Here is a 12,044-nt window from a genome sequence, read left to right as displayed (position 1 = left end):
CATTATAAACCATGTATAAGATCTCAAAACTACACAATAACAAGAACGATGAACTAGAAACTCGAGCTAAGACTAGGCTAGCCCATATTAATCTTTAATTTATTGTTTTGACTAGTGCTTGATTCAATTGACCCTTTCCCATTATAAACAAGTTGTTACACACATAAATACACAATTAAACCATTTTGAACTCATTAAAACCAATAGAATCCAACATGATAGACTAGATGAACACCTAGCTCAATCTCGTAGCACTAGTTTTTCTCAGATGAACTCTAATTGAACAATTTAATCACAAATTTGTTTGAAAACACTTCTAAACATTATAACCACATCCTTGAAGACTTAAATGCTTATTTATATCATCATAAACACATTAAACACATGAATTGTCCTCAAAATAAGGCTAAATAGGTTAGGATAACAATACTAGAATGCATAAATACACCCTACATCACCTATAATACTCGGCTAAACCCAAGAAGCTCCGGATGTCTGATGGAGTCCTGGGCCTAGACCACCTTTTCACCACAGCAACCTTTTGCAGATCTACCATTATAACTTTACTAGAAATAATATGACTCAACAAAGACATAACGTTCAATAAAAACTCATACTTAGAGAACTTGGCATACAACTGTTGTTCCTTTAAGGTCTACAACACCATACAGAGGTGATTAGCATGATCCACCTCGCTCTTTGAATAAACCAGAATGTCATCAATAAACATAATGATAAAGACATCTAATACAGCCTGAACATGCTATTTATCAAGTCCATAAATGCTGTCGGAGCATTGGTCAACCCAAATGATATCACCAAGAACTCAAAATGCCCATACCAAGTACGAAAAGTCATCTTAGGGATATCCACCTCCCTAATCTTAAGCCAATGGTACCCAGGCCAAAGATCTATCTTAGAGAAGAACTTGGCACCTTGCAAATTGTCAAACAAGTCATCTATTTGAGAAAGAGGATACTTATTCTTGACCATGACCTTGTTCAACTACCTATACTCAATGTACATTTGAAGGCAACCATCCTTTTTGCGCACAAACAACACCGGTGCACCCTATAGAGATATTCTAAGACTAATAAACCCTTTGTCTAGAAGATCCTTAAGTTGCTCCTTGAGTTCCCTCAACTCAGTCGGAGCCATTCTATATAAAGGAATATAAATTGGATGAGTGTCCAGTAGCAAATCAATACAAAACTTTATTTCCCTATCCGAAAGAACACCAGGGAGATCATTCAAAAAGACCTCTGGAAACTCATTAACCATAGGGACTAAAGACAAAGAAGGATCATCTGAGTTAGAATCTTTAACCTGGACCAAGTGATAAAGAGACCCTTTGAAGATTAACCTCTGATCCCTAAGATAAAAAATAAACCTCCCCCTCGGAGCTAAAGAAACACCCTTCTATTCTATAACTGGTTCACCAGGGAACCCAAAGTTAACCCTACGGGTCTGATAATCCAAAGACACGTAGCAAGAATGCCACTAATCCATACCCAGAATCACATCAAAATCTACCATATCCCATTCAAACAGATCTACCAAGGTCTATTTGGCACCAACATATACCACACACCCCCTAAGACTCTCTTAGAAATAATAGAGTCACCTACTAAGGTAGAAATAGAAAAAGGATCTAAAATAAGTTCTAGATTGAAAGCAAAAAATACAGCCTTATAAGGAGTCACATAGAAGAGAGTGGACCTCAGATCAAGCAAACAATATATGTAATGAGAGAAAATTTGTAACATACCAGTAATGACATTAGGTGATGCCTCAAATTCCTATCGGGATGCAAAAAGATAAAACCTATTCCAACCAATACTAGAACCAAAAGCAGTAATAAAAGCAGATGCCACACCACTTGGTGTAAAAGTAGAAGATGAACCCACTAAAATCTTATTTGTCCCCATAGCAATCTTATTAACTGGATAATCCCTAAGTCAATGGCCTTCCTATCCATACTTGAAGAAATTTTCTAATGGTCAAAACCTAGGATGTTTTACTTTATTTGAGACTGATGTATATTTGACCATTTTAGTACTCATACACTTTTGGTTCATTGTCTCTTGTACCAACACTACTACATCATCAGATGTTATTATTATCTTATTTATCTCCAATATTATTGCTACTATTATTTTTACTTGATTTATTATTGTAAGTCTGACTTGCATATTTTCTAACATTTATGATATTTTCCACCAAATTATCCCATTTCTTATAGCTCTGGGCTACAATTTGGTTTACCTATTGGTGGGAAAAAGTATGTGGCATCATGGCCTAGAAATTGATTCATGACAGCTCAAAAGTTGATCAAAGAGTAATACTTCCTACATCAGGCCATAGGGACATGCATCATAGATATATGGATGTAATGTCTTTGGTTCAACATTTTGGAAAACCATATCTATATATCATAATGACATGTAATCTCAATTGGCCAGAGATCCAAGAAAATTTTATACGAGGACAAATTACTCAAGACAGACCTGACTTGGTGACTAGGGTTTTCAGATCTAAGTTACAATATTTGAAAGATAAAATCTTCAAGAAAAAATATTTAGTTATGTTGAAGTACATATTTATGTGGTTGAATTTCATAAAAGAGGCCTACTAAATATTCACCTTTTGTTAATACTAGAACAAGGATACAAGATGACATCACCGGATGATTATGACAAGTTAATTTTTGTTGAATTTCCTGATAAAGAAGAATTTTTAGATTTGCATGACTTGGTTGTCAAGCATATGATTCATTATTTGTGTGGAGAATATCCTCTAATTAATCCTTGCATGAGGAATGGTTAGTGCAAAAGTCATTACCCTTATCTATTTAGTAATAAATCAATAGAAGGAAAGGATGACTATCCTATTTACAAGAGGCAAAAGAATGAATAGAAAAAGAAAAAATTTGAGTCATGGCATTTAATAATCAGTGGGTTGTTCCATATAATCCTTATTTACTGTGTAGATATAATTTTCATATCCATAATAAGTCTTGTGCAAGGGTAAAAGCAATAAAGTATCTTTATAAGTACATATATAAAGGACATGATAGGTGCATTTTCATATCAAATCAGATGATGGAGAAAAGTCATTGATGAAATTTAAGATCTTTCAAGATGCATGTTGGATTACTTCAATGGAAACACTATGGAATATTTATGAATTTTGATATCAGTGAAATGCAAGTTTCGATCATTGATCTTCAACTACATCCTTCAAATTAACAAATAGGTAAACTAGTTATATCCAATAATTAGGTTGATTTCAGCTTTTGATGAAATAGAACAAAATATTTATATGTAACATTTCTCAATTTAGACTATTCTCCATTAAGTGTGTTTGTCAATTAGCTTTCTATATGTAAAAGAATTCAAATATGAATCTATTGTAGACATACAAGTCATAGAACTAAAAGGAAAATAGACCTTCTAAGAACAAGAAAATTTAGAAGGAAAATAAAAATTGGCAACTCAAAAAAATAGAATTTTTTTAAATCTTATCACAACAAATAGTCTAGCAAAATAAAGATAGTACAGTCTAGAAATACAAAGACAATACTGCAATTGACCAAAACAATGAAATAAAAAATATTCAGCCACTCCCACCAGTGAAGTTATGAATAACAAGAGGAAGCAAAAGAAGGGAAAAAAAAGAAGAGGGGGTGTACCTTAAAAAATTTAAGTACAGTCGCTCTTATGCAATAGTCCACTTTTATAAAATTAAAACACCTACATCTTCTTGCTATATGTTCCCTTCTTTAGCTTCACCATTTACGAGTTGAAGCTCCTTTGTTAATTCAATTGCCTTGCTTAAGCTATCTGAATCCGAAAGCTTCAGTAATTTAAAAAGATAATCATAAGATTAAGTTTGTAATAACTTATTTTTAGCTATGAATTTACCATGAAAAGAAATACATAAAATTTTACTATACGAAACACTATGCTAATCTTCCTAATACTATTTTTTTTAGATTATAGTGCACTACTAGTGCAATCAAAATTTGAAAAACATTGTTGCATGGGAATACACCTAAAAAACAATGCCCACCAAGTATTTTCAAAAATGTTCAATGGATAGCGAAGCACGTAAATACATATACAAGAAATTTTCAGAGTTCGATGTTTGGAATACACAGGGTAAGATTTGGACGCAAGAAAATCAAGATCATTAATTGGTCAAATTGTTGTTGCTAAGAAATTCAACACAACCACTCTTAATATTTGTATATATTTAAATATCATTTATTTAGTCTCTTTTCTTTAATATCACAACTAACTCCGAAGAAGGCGAAAGGTATTGTTTCAGATAACTATTAAATCACGTATAAGGAAAGACTTCTTTTCAATCGTTGTGGAATGTTAATGGAAGACTGTGTGACATATTCAAAGAAGTTGTAAGAGAAGAGGTTTACCAAATTAGATAACAACATTTTTGAATGCTTGCGTGAGATGGCCATCTTAAAATTCAATCAACTTTGAGAAATATATTTGCAATAATTTTGATTTATTGTAATCTGAGGGATGTTAAAAAACTTTGAGATATATATAATGATGACATGTTAGAATATTTTAAGAGAATGCACAACAATTCTCCTGTTCCTATATTTCAATGCATACTGAAAAGCACAAAGCATTTATTAGAGAGCATGGGTAAGAGAATTGAAAATTATTACTTATCTAAAATTGAACAGAGTTTGGATGATGAAATTATATCAGAATGGTGAGAAATGATAGAAGAGAAGTCTATAATAATGTCGCTAGAAGATTTGGATGCACAAACAAACTAAATCCTGAACAAGAGCAAGTGTTTAAGGTTATATTTATTTTTTAGTTAAAAGATCATGTATTTCACTAACCAAAATACTGCTTTCACAAAGCCAGATAGAAGCTGACCATCTACCTCCTGATAACCTAACATTATACAAAATTCTAGCTATTCAACATCCATAACTCTCCAAAGTATACATAGAATCATACTTTGCACTCTACTCCTAAGAAAAGTAATTTAGCTTGCTCAATAGGTTCTTCCAGGATGCTTTATGTCTTCCTTGAATGTGCATATGCATTACTATGCCATGACATATGCGATTAACTATTGCTTGTCTACTCTTGAACCTCAGTGGATTCCTATCTCACCATGTGTCATAAATAACCACTGCAAATATGTAGCAAATGGCTTCAGCATAAGCTTCCTTCTTTTTTGCTATTATGCATATCCACTCTATTTCCTACTACCGTGTTTTAATACTTCTTCTGATTTACATTTAGTTTAACATTCTTCTCCACACATGGTTTCTATAAGTGCAACTGTAGAACAGGTGGTCAAAAATTTCTATATTCTTATCATAAAAAATGCAATTCATTGGTACTGAATTCCTATGTTTTAAAGCCTCACTATAGTTGCCAACCTTTTTTGTACTGCAAGACATAGAATGATCTTTAACCTTGGGTTCACTTACTTGTGTAAGGTTGTATTATTCTATGGGGCCTTAGGTAATTGAGGCATCATATCTAGGTATGCTCATTTGATCTTGAACTGTCACTCTGCACCATTTTTCCCAGGAAATGTTAAATTGATCCCTAGTATAGTTGTGGTGACATAACCACTTGTCTACTATCTATAATATTCTTCACTACCTAAGCCCCATTCTGAGGACTAGGCACCATTTCCAATCTATTATTCTTGATGTAGTAGTAGTGCAGCCACTTAATCCACAAAGTGTATTTTTTTCATGGACATAGCCCACAGGTGATTCAAAAGAGCTACTTTGTTCCATTTTTTTAGATAAATAATATTTAGTTTACCTATTGAACCTGGATAGCACATTCTTTCCCATGCCACTAGTGTCTTCCTTGAAATATCACCTATATCTATCCTGAGAAATATTCTGCATATTGCTTCCAACATCTTGATCACTTATTGTTGAAGAACAAAAATTTCTGTCCAATAGCTATGAATTCCAAACAATACAGCCTTTATAAATTGAATCCTTTTAGAGTATGATAGAAAATTAACTGACCAACACTTTATTTGGGTTGTAAACTTCTTAACCAGTGGCAGGCATTGGGATATTATTAGCTTATTAGTAGAAAAAGGAATTGTACTTGAAAGGGAGTTGTCCTTCCACATAACCTAATTTTTGTATAATATCTATTTTCAAGTTGTTGGTACTACCTATATATGGATCAAGCTCTTCTTCTGATAAGCTCTCAGCCCAAATGCATTAGAGAATTTTTGATATGTATCTTAGACTAAGAAAATAGAGATTAAGTTAGCCCTGCAAAACATAAGTAGATCATCAACAAAGCACATATGATCACTCTAAATCTCTTATACCTAGGATGAAAGTGGAATTATTTATTGAGCACAAACTATGTCAATTCCCAATACAAATACTCCATTGCTATAACAAAGAGGTAGGGGGACATGGTATCTCTTTTTCTGAATCTTCTCCTAACTTGAAATGGTTGTGTTAGTCCTCCATTTATCATCAATGAATAAGTCATTGTTGACACACATTCCACTACCCATTTAATGAACTTCTGAGGGAACCTTAATTCTATCATCATAGCTCTTAAAAACTGCTACTCTAGTATATCATAAGCTTTTCTTATGTCCATCTTTAGAATACATCTAAGTGAAATCCATCTCCTTGTGTAGCCTTTAAATAACTCATGACTTCGCATCATATTATCAGAAATGTTCCCCCTCCCCCTCTATAAATGCTTACTGAGACTTTTCTATCAACCCATTTATCATTTTTTTCATCTTGTTAGTAAGAATTTTTGCAACCAGTTTGTATAAATTGGAACAACAAACAATGCGTTTGTAATACTTCACCTTAGTAAGTGAAGGAACCTTAGGAATTAATGTTATAGCATGCAGTTCCAAGATTTCATCATCTTGCCCTCAGAAAAAAACTATTACACAACTATATACACACTACCTTTTACCTCTACACTAACTATCTGTATAAGGATCAATGTAAAAAAGGACACAAATTCTGCTTCCACTTCCTTAGGTTCAGTTAACTTAACTCCATTCTCAATATATATGGAGGTGATTGCTTTATGAGCAGTTCTGATCTTCACCCGAGCATGAAAGTACTTAGTATTAGCATCCCCACTATTAATCCAACATACTCTTGATTTTTTTATTAAGATCTTCTCCTCAATAAGACTCTATTTTTGTATGTCTGCTAGTATTGGCTTTCCTTACTAAAATAAAGTTGGTTCAAACAACTGGTTAGCAATATGAGCTTGTACTGTCTCTAATTATTGGCTAACTTGTTTGAGCTTATGTGCATATGAGGCCATATTGGTATTCAATTTCTTTAACTCCACTAATAGTTACTTCAGTTTATTCCAAAATCCTTGCATTTCATCCCGACCTATTGATCTCTTCCATACCTTTTACATATTTTCCTGTTCTTTGAAATCTGAATGCTCAAGTACTATAACATATATCCTAAATGGTCTAGGTTTTAAGTTGATCCTCTATGTACACTGGACCAATGCTGGTGAGTGATCTTATACACTTGATTGAAAAAAACCAGCCTCTATATGCCCAAATTGTTGCATAATTACTAAACACCCAATCTATTTTGATATACACTCTATTAGGGCCCTGTTATTTGTTGCACCATGTTTAGAAGCACCTTATGGATCTGAGTGGTATAAATTGTAAATTCTTAACTATTTCTTTGAACCCCTGTATTTCTAACTCTGTAAATAGTTGGCCAATTCTACCATCTTCTATGAGGACATTTTTAAAGTACCCACTAATCAGCCAAGCATCTTGTACATTTTTCCCAAGGGATAATAGCTCACTCCATAGTTCTATTCTCTGAATCAATACATTCTTTGCATAAACCACTGTAATAATAGCTGAGAAATTGCTACTTATGTCCTCATCCTTGCAGTGAACAAATTTTTCATGAACATTTAGTATTTGTATATTAACATGTCTTCTCAGCCATATTCTGCCATTTTTACTATGTGGGTAATTGCAACAGAAATGAAAATTTTCAACAATACCATCTTAGCCTTCCTCTTCTTTATCTTTATCTCTAAGTAGCCAAACACATCAATGTTGTGATTCTTCAAAAAGAGGATCACCTCTTTTTGTTTGAAGGGATGGTTGATCCCTCTCACATTCCAAGTGCACAAGATCATGGTAGCTTAAGTTCCTTATTAGGTGCATGACCTGAGGAGCTGGGCCTGCTCTCAGCCGTGCTTGCAAACACAGCAAATCGATTACCTGGATTATCCATTGGGTTCAAGCTCAGGTGCATAGTAGATATTGCATCGTTTTTAGGTTGAGCATCAGATTTGTCTTGATTTACTATGCTTTGTGGGCCTGTAGGTACTTCAGTATCTTTTCTTTGTGGACCTACTGGTCAAGCTTGACAAGCTTGCACTACTCTCCTCCTTCTTCTACCTCTTCTTCTCTTTTTAGGGGGTTCTTTAAACTCCCCCTCATCATGAACCTATGGAATTTCCACTATCTCTTCTTGCTTCCTAATCCAGCACTCCTTTGTGTTATGCCCAAATCGAATATAGTCATTGCAAAATTTTATCCTTCAATCAAAGTCTACTACTTGATCAATTGATCCGTAAAAAGTTTAATCACAATGGTTTCCACCAAAGGTTGTGATATATCCACCTCGACCAAGACGCGTGCATACGAAATTCTAGCCATGTCAGCAGTATACTTGTCAGTGTACAATGTCTGTCCAATAGCACTAGCCACCTTGACTAATGCTTCTAGCCACCAATTCCCTACTAGTAATTTGTGAAAATTCTCCACAATGGAACTGTAGTGATGTATTTTAAATCAAACACAAAATTTACCACCCAAGGCTTTAGTATAAACGGTTTGTTATGGTATGTATTGGGCCCCATTTGAATTACCTTAGATTTATCCTATAACATAGCAAATCAAAAGACATAGTACACATCAGTAGAGTAGAGAATTTAGGTCTTCTTCACTAAATTCCACACGTTGGTCACAAAATTATCCATGGATTTCTCATATAGAGTATCTTCAAGGTCATAGCTAATAAGAACGTTGGACCAGTGTTCATCTATCGCTTTAATGTCTTCCAAATTTAATTGCACTACCATTTTCCCATCACATATGTCAAAGAAAAATGGAGGAGCTAACTTAATTAGAAAAACAAAGTTCATTATCTAGTATAAAGCACCTATGGCTAGACATTGGACCATTGAAATGTTTGATAGGAGCTTTAGAGATATACTGGACGTTGACAAACCCTTTGGTGAAAAAGTAATGATTTTTAGAGGTGTATTTCTTTAGGTACTATCAGTAATTCAAAAATCTACAAGGACTTAAACAATAAATACAATTTCGGTAAATTCATACTTTTGGCATCGAATGGAAAGGATTAAATTAACAAGAAATATGAGGGAGAGAACTGATCTATCATTCAGTTAATTTTTATTATGTATAGGTGACGGGGATGAGACTATAATAAGATATGATTAGGTTATTGAAACTAAGAGTGAGATTACTAATGTAGATTCCTTAATAGATAAAATATTTCCAGCACTAGATAAAAATGCAGATTCTGCAAAATACATGACTGAACGTGCTATCCTAGCTATCATAAATAAATATGTTGATCAACTAAATGAAATGTTAATATTCAAATTTCCTAATGAAAGTAGAACATTTCTTAGTTTTGACTCTACATAGGATGATATCAACAACTATTATCAAGAAGATTACTTAAGTAACCCTAACACCAAATGGTCTACCTCTACTGGTATGTTATTCCAATATTTAGTAATATACGATTGTATTTTAGAATCAAACTTCTGTCTAATAGAAACAATTACGCATATTTTAGTTTTCTAAACTAAGCTAAAAATTATATTATATAGTTCAAATGAGTTATATTAACTGTTCTTATTTCATAATGGAATCTATGATAGAGGAAAGAGATAACAAAATCCAAGTCAAATCAATCATACAATCTTGCACTACGTTCTTCATTTAATTTAACGTACAAATCAAATTTCTTAATATTACACTTTTTGTTTGTGTCGTCTTTAGTGCTTTAGAATCAAGCATGAAAAATGTATCTTTTTAATACATATAAGTAAAAGGTCACAATTTAATCTACTCGGTACAATATGTTCTATATGAAGGTCTATTTGTCCAGGAAATTGAATGACTCAGTTAGTGGTGTAGTCATTGAATTGAATTCACACTTATATTGGGTGCATCATAAACTTCCAACCATAATATAGTAAATTAATGCATAGAAAGCAATCTGAACAAGAAACTCACCACAAAATAAAACAAAGACTTTCAATGTAGTATCACTCTATCAACAATCTAAACCAAAACTAACCACAAATGTTATTGAGGAACTTTTATTTATTTCCATGAAGTTCTTTAAGGATAAACTCTTGTGTAGAAGGTTGTTGATACTAATCCTATAAGAGCAAGATATAACTTGAGTCCATTAAACAAAAATAGACACAAGCAGCATATCATAAAACCAAATGCTCATAAAACACTTTAGGTAAAAAGATAGAAAGGAAAAAGTACAGATTAATGCAATCGACAAGAACCACAAGAGGAAGGAAAACATTTACGCAACACATCAATGGACAAAGATTTTACCATGGGCACATGTACCCTTTACAATATTTTTTAGAAATAGTTGGTTATTTAACCCGCTAAAATATTACTTTGTATTTGGTTTCAAACTTCAAATTATTAACCTTCAATCATCATTCGATATCTTTCTTAAGTAAAATTTATTATCAAAGTATCTTTACTTGTATGCAGATTGGTATTGAAGAAAAATATGTATGTCATGTTACTGAGAATTTTGGATGCCTCCAATGGCTTGTGTAATGGCATGAGGATGATATGTAGTGTTTTTTTAGAGCAATGTCATATATGTAGAAGCAATGATGGTGCCAAGATGCTTTCAAGCTTGTGTTTATTCCATGAATCTAGCTATCATCATTCAAAACTGAATGTTAACCATTCAAATTTATTAGAAAACAATTTTCAACGTGACAATGCTTTTCAATGATAATAAACAAAGCACAAGGATAAATAATACCAACTATTAGATTGTACTTGCCATAACACATTTTTCAGATGGAGAATTGTACGATGTACTCTCAAGGGGAATTTCAATGTCAACGAATAAGGTTTTGGTAATAAGGGAACAACCGAAAATAGGAACATACAACAAAAACATCATCGATAAAGAGATATTAGGTGAGATTCAATACACATAATTAGCTGATACAAAAAATAAATTATAATTCCAAGTATGTAATATCAGACTAACTTCAAATATGTGTGTTTGCAGGTTCTGGAGTGTAATTCCCTCTAGGTCATTGTCACAACCCAAATTAGGGCCTAGTCCTAATGGGTATCTCAAGCCCACCATGAGCTGGAGACTACCCCCTTATCCTAATATCCAGAACACAATAAAAGAATAGAGCAGAAGATAACCAATAGTAATAAGAAGGATAGATAGTCAAATGTAAACTCTATGAATCAAAACAAACATTCAACCCACACTTGACCAAAAAATCATCTAAAACCAGAAATTCCAAATAGATAGGTACATGCCCTCAACCAAGACTAAAAATAATCCAACATGAAATACTAACAAATAAAGGAAATAGATGAAATGATCGAGCCTTCCAAAAGATGGAGGGTGACTACTTTAAAGCCACTCAATTGATGTATCGAACCACCTAACATTATACAGGGGTAACAAAAAATCTCTTGATCCCTACATCATAAAATGATGTAGTGTCCTAGGATGGTCAGTGGGATAAGCATTGGCATGTAACTCCAAGAATGTGATAAAATAAGGACAATGCCATAAATACATCAAAACCATATGAACAACAATTGTATATACATATATAGGATGTCGGGATAGGGACAAGGATCATAAATATGAGAGTTTAAACCAATAACCTAAACTATGTAGATATCTCCATCCTAAGGACACCCAA

The sequence above is a fragment of the Capsicum annuum genome, chromosome 3, assembly GCF_002878395.1.
Source record: "Capsicum annuum cultivar UCD-10X-F1 chromosome 3, UCD10Xv1.1, whole genome shotgun sequence".
Lineage (NCBI taxonomy): Eukaryota > Viridiplantae > Streptophyta > Magnoliopsida > Solanales > Solanaceae > Capsicum > Capsicum annuum.
The sequence above is the reverse complement of the archived record's forward strand: the minus strand, read 5'-3'. Positions refer to the sequence as shown.